The sequence below is a fragment of the Elephantulus edwardii genome, unplaced genomic scaffold (genome assembly GCF_000299155.1).
Source record: "Elephantulus edwardii isolate Elephantulus edwardi_28Jun2011 unplaced genomic scaffold, EleEdw1.0 scaffold00131, whole genome shotgun sequence".
Lineage (NCBI taxonomy): Eukaryota > Metazoa > Chordata > Mammalia > Macroscelidea > Macroscelididae > Elephantulus > Elephantulus edwardii.
In genome coordinates, this window is record NW_006399881.1 from 4,051,374 (window position 1) to 4,061,971 (window position 10,598).

Consider the following 10,598-nt stretch of genomic DNA (forward strand, 5'->3'; position numbering starts at 1 on the left):
TGAGATTGTTAACAGCTTTAGTTTGTTTGGCTCCACAATCAACATTCTTGGCACCAGCAGCCAGGAAACCAAAAGATGTATTGCATTGGGAAAGACTGCTATTAGAGACCTCTCCAAAGTACTGAAGAGCAACAACATCAGTCAAGAGACTAAGGTGTGCTTGATAACAGTCATAGTCTTTGCAATCACTTGCTATGTGTCAGAGAGCTGGACAATGACTAGGAATGATAGAAGGAGAATTGATGCCTTCGAGCTGTGGTGCTGGAGAAGACTATTGAATGTACCATGGACTGTTAGAACAAACAGGTTCATCCTGGAGAAGGTGAAACCAGGCTGCTCCTTGGAGGCAAGGATTCTGAAGCTTCGTCTGACATACTTTGGAAATGTTGGAAGGAGGGACCAGTCCTTGGAGAGGGACATCACGCTTGGGAGAGTGGAGGGACAGCGCAGGAGAGGGAGACCCTCTATGAGATGGATTGATTCAGGGACTGGGGCAATGAGCCTAGGTGTGTCAGAGACAGTGAGTTTGGCACAGGGTGGAGCAGGATTTAGGGCTGTTGTACATAGGGTGGCTATGAGTCACAGATGACTTGGCAGCACATAATAACAACAACATGCAGTTGACACAACTCAGCTTGCTGAAAGTAAGGAGGGCTTGAAGCACTTGCTGCAGAAAGTTAAACACTGAAACACTGAGTATGGATTCTATCTCAGCATCAAGAAAACAAAAATCCTCAAGAGTGGACCTATAATGATGGCAACATCATGAGGGATGGAGACAGGATTGAGATTGTCAACGACCTCATCTTACTGAATCCACAATACGCTTGGTACCAGCAGTCAAGAGATAGGAGACATGTTACACTAGGAAAATCTACAGTCAAGGACCTCTCCAAATTATTGAGAAGTAATGATGTCAGTTTGAGGGTTGAGGTGCATCTGAGACAAATGACTAAGAATGACAGAAGAATTGATGCTTTTGAACTATGGTGTTGGAGAAGAGACCTGAAGATCACATGGACTGTCAAAAAGGTATGTCTTGAAGAAGGTGCAACCAGAGTGTTTCTTGGAGGCAAAGATGTTAAAACTTTGTCTCATATACTTTGGGCATGTTGCCAAGAGACTGACATCATGCTAGGGAAATTGGAGGGGAGGCAAAAGAGAAGAAGACTCTTGACTATGTGGACTAACACAGTGACTACTGCAATTGGCTTGAGTGTGTCAGAGATTGTGAGAATGACACAGGATAGGACAGAATTCAGATCAGTTTGGCTTGAGTATGTCGGAGATTGTGAGAATGGCACAGGATGGGACAGAGTTCAGATAGGTTGTTCATAGGATTGCTATGAGTTATAGTTGACTCAGTGGCACCTAACAACATGCCCAAAGTATGTGGGATAAAGATTAACTATCTTTGCCTCTATGGAACACTCTGGACGCATTTTCTCTAAAATGTTGTTGTTAGGTGCCATCAAATCAACTAACTACAACTTGTAGCAGCCTGAACTTTGTCCTATCCTGAGCAAACTACACCATTTCTGACACACTTGACACCATTGTCAGTCACTGTGTCGCTCCATCTCATCCAGGGTCTTCCTCTCCTGCACTGACCCTCCAACCTTCCAAGCATGATATCCTTCTTCAAGGACTGTCCACTCCTGGCAACATGCCCAAAAATATGTGTGGTGGAGCTTCAAAATCCTTGCCTCTAAGGAGTATCTTGGTTTCACCCTCTCCAGGACATATCTATGTGTTCTCTTGACAGTCCATGGTATGGTTAGAATTCTTCTCCAGCACCACAATTCAAAGGCATAGATTCTTCTGTCATCCTTATTCATTGTTTCAGATGCATAGTAAGCATTTAGACCTGGATCAGTATCACCTTAGTCTCTAGACTGACATTCTTGTTCTTTAGCATTCTGGAGAGGTCCTTGAGCAGATTTTCCCCAGTGTAACTCGTCTTTTGATTTTCTGGCTGCTGGTGCCAAGAGTGTTAATTATGGATCTGAGTAAGATGAAATCATTAACTACTTCAATCTTTTCTCTATCATCATGCTGCCTATTGGCTTGGTGATGAGGATTTTTGTTTTCTTGCTGTTGAAATACAATCCATATTGAAGGCTGCAGTCCTTGATCTCCTGCAGCAAATGCCTCAGGTCCTCCACAGTTTCAACAAGAAAGGTGTGTCATCTGCGTAACAGTCTTCCTCCAATCCTGATGCCACATTCATCTTCATAAAGTCCAGCCTCTAGAATGGTCTATTCACCATATAGTTTGAAAAGGTATGAAGAAAGAATACATCCTTTCTTGATTTTGAATCATGTAGTGCTTCTTTGCTCTGTTTGGACAACAACTTCTTGATCTAGATATAAGTTTTGCATGAGCACAATCAAGTGTTCTCGGATTCCCACGCTTCTCAATGTCAGCCACAGTTTGTTGTGCTCCACACAGACAAATGCCTTTGCATAGTCAATGAAACACAAATAGACATCCCTCTGGTACTCTGCTCATCCCTCTGGTACTCTGCTTTCAGCCAAAATCCATCTGACACTGATAATGATATCCCCAGTGTCAGGCCATGTTTTAAACCTACCTTTTATTTCTGGCAGATCTCTAGTTGGTTTTGGATAATCTTCAGCAAGATTTTGTTTGCATGTGTTATCAGTGGTGTTGTTTGGTAATTTCCACATTCTGTTGGATTGCTTTTGGTGGGTAATGGGAATAAATATGGATCACTTCCAGTTAGTTGGACAAGTAGCTATCTTCCAGATTTCTTGGTACAACCTGACCACATCCAGAGCTGCATCTCTTTGTGGAAATATGTCAATTGGCATTCTAGAAATTCCCAGGGCCCTTTTTTTTGCCAATTCCTCCAGAGTAGCTTGAACCTTTCTTGATCATATGTACTTTCTGAAATGGTTCTATGTCAGCCAATTCTTTTTGGTATTGTGACTCCGTGTATTCCTTCCATCTTCTCTTGATGCTTCCTGGATCATTCAAGATTTTGCCTATCGCATCCCTAAGTATTTCAACTTGTGACTTGAATTTGTTCCTTCAGCTTAAGAAATGCTAAGTGTGCAACAATGGATGAATTTTTTTTTAAAAAAATTAATTGGAGGAGAGGGAAGGGAGAGAGAGAGGGTAAACTGTGCAACAATAATGAAAGAAAATATAACTTTTCTGTAAACTTTTGTGAAAATCACAGTTAAAATAAAAAATCTTATTTAAAAAAAGAGAGAGAAATACCAACTGAGTTTTTGTCTTTTTATTTTCTGGCTCCAGCTCTTTGCACATTTCATTATAATACTTTGCTTTTGTCTCCACAATCTGCACTTTGAAACCTTCTGCTCAACTCTTTAACTTCCTCATTTCTTCTCTTTGTTTTTACTTCTGATAAGTATTCTAGTTCAATATTTAGAACCTTTTCTGACACCCATCCTGGCCTTTTCTTCCTCCTCTGTCTTTGTAATGACCTTTTGCATTCTTCATGTACAGTGATGAAATCATTCTCCAGCTCATTAGGTTCTTACTCATTAGTGTTCAGTACCTCAAACGTGTTCTTGAGATGGTTTTTAAATTCAAGTGGAATAAACTCAAGGTCATATTTTGGGTCTTGTAGATTTGCTTTCATTTTCTTTGACTTCAATTTGTAATTGCATATGAAGAGTTGATGGTCTGTTTCACACTCAGCACTGGGCCTGGTTTTCCTAGCTGATACTGAGCTTTTTCCATGATTCCACAGATGTAATCAGATTCCTATGCTGTCCATCATTTAGGTTCATATGTATAATCACTGTGTTTATCATAAAAGATATTTGCAATGAATAAATTATTGCTTGTAGGGGTTAAGCTGACCAAGGCAGAAGTTTCCTGAGTTAAAGGGGGGGGGAAAAAACCAAAACACCACAAAATCCCTTGGCCTGGGACTGCATGACCTTGATTCTCACACCAAAGGTGCTTTCTGATAAAGATGTAGTTATGGAAACAAGGAAGGCAGGAAAATAAGAAAAACACTAAAAAAACATCTTGAAGGCCAGTTAACATACTTTACTGCTTATGTAATGGAAAAACTCAAAAAGCAATGGGAACTACAGGGGAAGAAGACACTCAATCCTGAGTTCCTTTCCCCTTGCCTCTTGACTAAGAAAACTCTTGATTAATCCATTCTAATTGTCTGGCACTTTCACGCTGGTCAGTAAAAGTGCAACATATGGTGTTCCTGATGTGATAGGGCATGAACAAGGAATGGAACCACATGGAATGAGAAGTAAAAATGTTTGGACTACTTCATCTCATTAGGAGGAAGTATGGCATATCACCTTTATGTAATTGGAACATGTAGCCTTCTGATGTAGAGCAAGAGGGGAGGGTGGAAACTAAACCAAAAAACAAATGGAGAGTATTTGATATGGGAGCAAGGTGATCCCAGGGTGATAAGGGAAGAACAGCGATCAGAACCATGTTAAAATAAAAGTGAAAACGTCTAGGCTACTTCATCTTCTTAAAAGAGATGGTGCCAGAAGTACTACTTCATCTCGAGAGGAAGAGGCAGTGCCAATGAGCACCTCCGTGTGTAGGCATTTATTTGTAATGGGATTTTTGTAGATGGGACAAGAGCTGAAAGCCGCCTCATCATTTGTCTCATTGTGCCACTTCTTTTTCTTTAATAATTTTTTAATTTTAATTGTCATTTTAACAAAAGTTTACAGAAAAGTTAGATTTTCATTAATACATGGTTGCACATTTTACCCCCCTCCCTTCCTTTTCCCTCCCCAAGTTGACTTTTTAATTTTCATTAGTTTATTTACAAAATTCTAATACAAATTCAAGGAAATTCAATTTCCCTCACTCCCCCCCATCAACTTGTACAACCCAATGATTAACCCCCTCTTCCCCATGTACGTCCACATCCCTCTGCTTCCAGCCTCTCACGCCCCTCCTGGATCCTTATACTCGTTCTACAATAACTGTCTTACACAATATTTATCTTTGTGGGACTGAGTTAGTTCACTCAGCATAATGCTCTCCAGTCCTTCCCAAGTTAGGTAATGATTTACAAAGTTATTGTTCCTGTGTGCTGCATAGTATTCCATTGTGTGAATGAACCATAATTTCTTAATCCATTCATTTGTGGTTGGACATTTGGGCTGTTTCCATGTTCTTGTGATGGTGAATAATGCTGCTATGAACATTGGTGTACAAATCTCAGTTTGTGCCTCAGTTCTCATATTCTCAGGGTATATTCCAAGTAGTGGAATAGCTGGGTCATACGGAATTTCTATGTTCAGCGTTTTGAGGAAGTGCCAAACTGCCTTCCAGAATGGTTGCACCATTTTACAATCCCACCAACAATGTATAAGAGTTTCTTTCTTGCCACATCCTCTCCAACATTTGTTACTTGCTGTCCTGTTAAACTTTGCCACTGTTACTCAAGTGAGATGGTACCCCACTGTGGTTTTGATTTGCATTTCTTTTATTGCCAGTGATTTTGGAACATTTCTTCATGTGTATGTTTGCCATTCTAATATTATCCTGTGTGAAAATTCTTTCCATGTCTTTTGCCCATTTTGTAATTGAGTTATCAGTCTTTTCTTTGTTATAAGACTCTTATCTGAGATGGTATTAGCAAATGTTTGTTCCCAGTTTCTAAGTTTTCTTTTCACCCTGTTGGAAAAAGTTTTTGATGTGCATAGAGATTTACTCTTCAGAAGGTCCCATTCATCAAGTTTATCCTCTTTAGATTGTGCATTTCTGGTTGTATTTGGCAGTCTTTTTATACCTTGGACTATTGCTTCTAAGCTTGATCCCAGTTTGTCTCTTATGAACATTATGGTTTTGGGCTTTACTCCCAGGCCTCTGATCCACCTTGAGTTGACTTTTGTATATGGTGTGAGATGTGGATCTTGTTTCAGCTTTCTGCAGGTAGAAGTTCAGTTTTGCCAGCACCACTTGTTGAAGAGATTATCATTTCCCCCATTTGATAGCGTTGATTTCCTTGTCAAATATTGGTTGACCATAGACAACTGGGTATATTTCTGGGTTTTCAATTCTGTTCCATTGGTCGTTGTGCCTGTCATTGTTCCAGTACCATGCTGTTTTGGTTACCACTGCTGTAGAGTAGGTTTTGAGGTCAGGGAGTGCTATCCCTCCAACCTTATTTTTGTTTCTCAGAAGTGTTTTGCTTATTTGGAATCTCTTCTCTCTCTAAATAAATTTGATAGTTTCCCTTTCAGTCTCCTTGAAAAATTAATTTGGTACCTGGATTAGGATTGCATTGAACATGTAGATTGCTTTTGGTAGGGTTGTCATTTTCACCATTTTGAGTCTTCCTATCCACGAACACGGCACATTTCCCCATTTCTTTAGGTATGTTATTGTGTCTTGAATAAATGCTCTATAGTTGTCTTGGTATAGGTCTCTTGTATTTTTATTTACGTTCACTCTTAAATATTTTAATTTGTGGTTGGCTATTGTAAATGGTATTGCTTTCTTTATTTCCATCTCTGAGTTCTCTTTGTTACTATAGGGGATCCTATTGGGTTTTGGATATTGATCTTGTATTCTGCCACTCTACTAAATTGGCCTATTAACTCAGTTTTTTGTTGAGTCATTGGGGTTTTCTGTGTACACTATCATACCATCTCCATATAGTGACAGTTTAACCATTTCTTTGCAGATCTGGATGCCTTTTATTTCCTTCTCGTGTTGTATTGCTCTTGCAAGCACTTCCAATACAATATTGAAAAGAAGTGGTGACAGTGGGCATGCTTGTTTGGTCCCTGTTTGCAAGGAAAATGTTTTTAGTCTTTCTCCATTGAGAATGATTTTGGCTCTTGGTTTTGCATATACACTTTTCGCTATGTGGAGGAAATTCCCTTCTATTCCAATTTTGCTGAGTGTCTTTATCAGGAAGAGTTGTGGATTTTGTCAAATGCCTTTTCTGCATCAATTGCTAAGATCATATGGTTTTTGTTATTTGCTTTGTTAATATAGTGAATTACATTGATTGTTTTTCTTATGTTGAACCATTTCACTTGGTCATGGTGTATTTTTTTATGTGCTTTTGGATTCTATTGGCTAGGATTTTGTTAAGGATTTTTTCATCTATATTCATCAGACATATTGCTCTATAGTTTTCTTTCTTGGTAGTATCTTTGCCTGGTTTGGGTATTAGGGTAATGTTTGCTTCATAGGATGACTCTGGAAGTGTTCCTTCTTTTTCAATTTTTTAAAATAATTTAAGTAGAATGGGTGCTAATTCCTCTCTGAATGTTTAGTAGAATTCAGCTGTGAGACCATCTGGTCCAGGGCTTTTCATATGGGAAAGTCTTTTTATGACCTTTTCAATTTCTTCTCTTGTCTATTCAAGTGATCTATATCTGCCCTTGTAAGTCTGAGCAGGGGTTAGATTTCAAGGAATTTGTCCATTTCCTCGAGGTTTTCAAATTTATCAGAGTATAGCTTTTCATAGTACTCTGATATTGATTTAATTACCTTTGGCTCTGTTGTGATGTCACCTCTGTCACTTCTTAATAGAGTTGTCTGTGTCTTTTCTTTTTTTTCTTCTTTTGTTAAATTTGCCAGTGGTTTGTCAACTTTATTGACCTTTTCAAAAAAATCAGCTCCTGTTATTATTGATAGTTTCAACTGTTTTTCTGTTTTCTATATCATTTATTTCAGCTCTTGTCCTTATAATTTCTTTTCTTCTAGTGGCTGTAGGATTAGATTGTTGATCTTTTTCTATTTGCTGAAGGTGTTGAGTTAGATCATTGATTTTTCTTCTTTCTTACTTTTTTATATGTGTGCCTATTGTTATGAACTGCCCCCTGAGGACTGCCATAGCTGTGTCCCAGAGGTTTTGGTAAGTTGTATTTTCATTATCATTTGTTTCAAGGAACTTTTTAAATTTCATTCTTTCTTTTACAACCCAATCATATTCTAGCAGACAGTTATTTCATTTACACATGGGTGGCTTTGTAAGTTTTACTCTTCTGTGGTTAAGTTCTAATTTTATGGCATTGTGGTCTGAGAAAATACTTTGTATTATTTCAATGTTTTTTAATTTGTTGAGGCTTGCTTTGTGACCTAATATATGATCAATTCTGGAGAATTTACCATGTGCACTTGAGAAGAAAGTGAATTGAGTTTTAAGTGGGTACAGTTCTCTGAAGACATCCGCAAGGTCGAGTTGACTGTTGTATAGTTTAGATCTTCTGCATCTTTGTTGAGTTTCTTTTGAGTTGACCTATCCTTTTGTGATAATGGTGTATTGAAATCTCCTACCACTATTGTGGTGCTGTCTACTCCTCTCTTCAATGCTGTTAAGCATTGTATTATGTATTTTGCAGGTCTATAATTTGGTGCATAAATGTTGACCAAGGTTATGTCTTCTTAATCTATTGTGGAGAAATGTGACATCAGGAGGTGGAAGATCCATAAACGATCTGGGTTATGCAGATGACACGACCCTGCTTGCTGAAACTGAGGAGGACCTGAAGCACTTGCTGCTGAGGGTCAGGCACTGCAGCCTTCAATATGGATTGAGGCTCAATGTCAAGAAGACAAAGATTCTCACCACTGGACCAATTGGCAGCATCAGGATGGATGCTGAAGAGATTGAGATTGTTCACAGCTTTAGTTTGCTTGGCTCCACAATCAACACTCTTGGCACCAGCAGCCAGGAAATTAAAAGACATATTGCCATGGGAAAGTCTGCTTGTAGGGACCTCTCTAAAGTACTCAAGAGCAACGGTGTGCCTCTGGAGACAAAGGTGCATCTGGTACAGGCCATGGTCTTTGCAATCACTTGTTATGCATCAGAGAGTTGGACAATGACTGAGGAGGATAGAAGGAGAATTGATGCTTTTGAGCTTTGGTGTTGGAGAAGAGTGCTGAAGGTGTCATGGACTGCTACGAGAACAAACAGATTCATCCTGGAGAGGGTTAAATTGGGCTGCTCTTTGGAGGCAAGGATTCTGAGGCTTCGTCTGACATACTTTGGTCATGTTGTAAGGGGAGACCGGTCCTTGGAGAGGGACATCATGCTTGGGAGTGTGGAGGGCAGGCGCAGGAGGGGAAGGCCCTCTGGGAGATGGATTGATTCGGTGACTGGGGCAATCAGGATGAGTGTGTCAGAGGCAGTGAGATTGACACAGGACAGAGCAGAGTTTAGAGCTGTTGTACTGTCGCTATAAGTCAGTCGCAGGAGACTCGACGGCACATAACAACAACAATCTATTGTGCCTTTAATCAGTATGTAATGCCCTTCCTTATCTTTAATGGCGTTTGTCATTCTGAAATCTATTTTCTCAAAGATTAGTATTGCCACTCCTGCTTTTTTTAGGTTGCCATTTGCCTGGTATATTTTTTTCCAGCCTTTGATTTTGAGTTTGTCTTTATCTTTCTTTTTAAAATGTGTCTTGTAGGCAACATATTGATGGGCTTTGGTTTTTTATCCATTCTGGTACTCTTTTTCTCTTAATTGTTGCATTTAGTCTATTCACAGTAAGTGTGATTATTGTCAGGCCAAGTTTTACTTTTTCCATTTCACTGTGTTTCTTTTTCTGTTGTTCGGATTGTTATAGTCTTTCTGTTGTTCTGATTGCTATAGTCTGTTCACTTTCCTTTGGTGTCTCTGTGTGTAAGACTTCACTTAAAATTTCTTGTAGTTTTGGTCTTGTTTTCACAAATTCCTTAAGGTCCTTCTTTTCTGCAAAAAATCTTACTTCCCCTTCAGATTTGATAGAGAGCTTTGCTGGATTTAGGATCCTTGGCTGGCAATTGTTATCTTTCAACTTTCTGTATATGGCATCCCATTGCCTTCTAGTTCACACGATTTCTGCTGAGAAATCAGAAATTAATTTAATTGTTTGCCCTTTGTAGGTAACTCTTTGCTTTTATTGTGCTGCTATGTTTATCTTTTCATATGGAAAATTTGACTATGATATGTCTTCGTGTTTTTCTTTTTGGGTCTAATCTATTTGGTGTTCTCTGTGCTTCTTGCATGTGGATTTCCCAATTCTTCAGAACCTGGGAAGTTTTCTTCTAGTACTTCTTCCACAATCTTCTCAGTGATTTCTCTGTCTCTCTCGTGTTAGGGAATTCCAATCATATGCATACTTTTCCATTTGATGTCATCCCACATAATTCTAATGTTTTCTTCATTTTCTTTACATCTCATCTGTTTTTTTCTTCATGTAGGTTTCTAGTGAAGCTTTTGTCTTTCAATTCACTGACTCTTTGTTCCATCTCTTCAGTTCTAATTTTTTGTCCTACCAGCATGTTGGACACTTCTGCGATTTCAGTCTTAATATTCAGGAATACATTTTCATGCTTTTCTTTTCTTTCCAGTACTGTGTTGGCTGCATCCTCTCTGTTTTGTGATAATTTTTTAATTTCTTGTACTTTTTTTATTCTATAAATTTTTTTCTTCCATCTTTTGTATTTATGTTCAAGTTTCTCCTCATCAATATATTTCTTCTGGATTGCTGTCTCTGAAATATTTGCTCTCTTATTGACTTCCATTGTTTCTTCCCACATTTGCATCTTTTTGGATATCTGATCAAGTAACTATATATCAACATATTTCTTCTCATTCT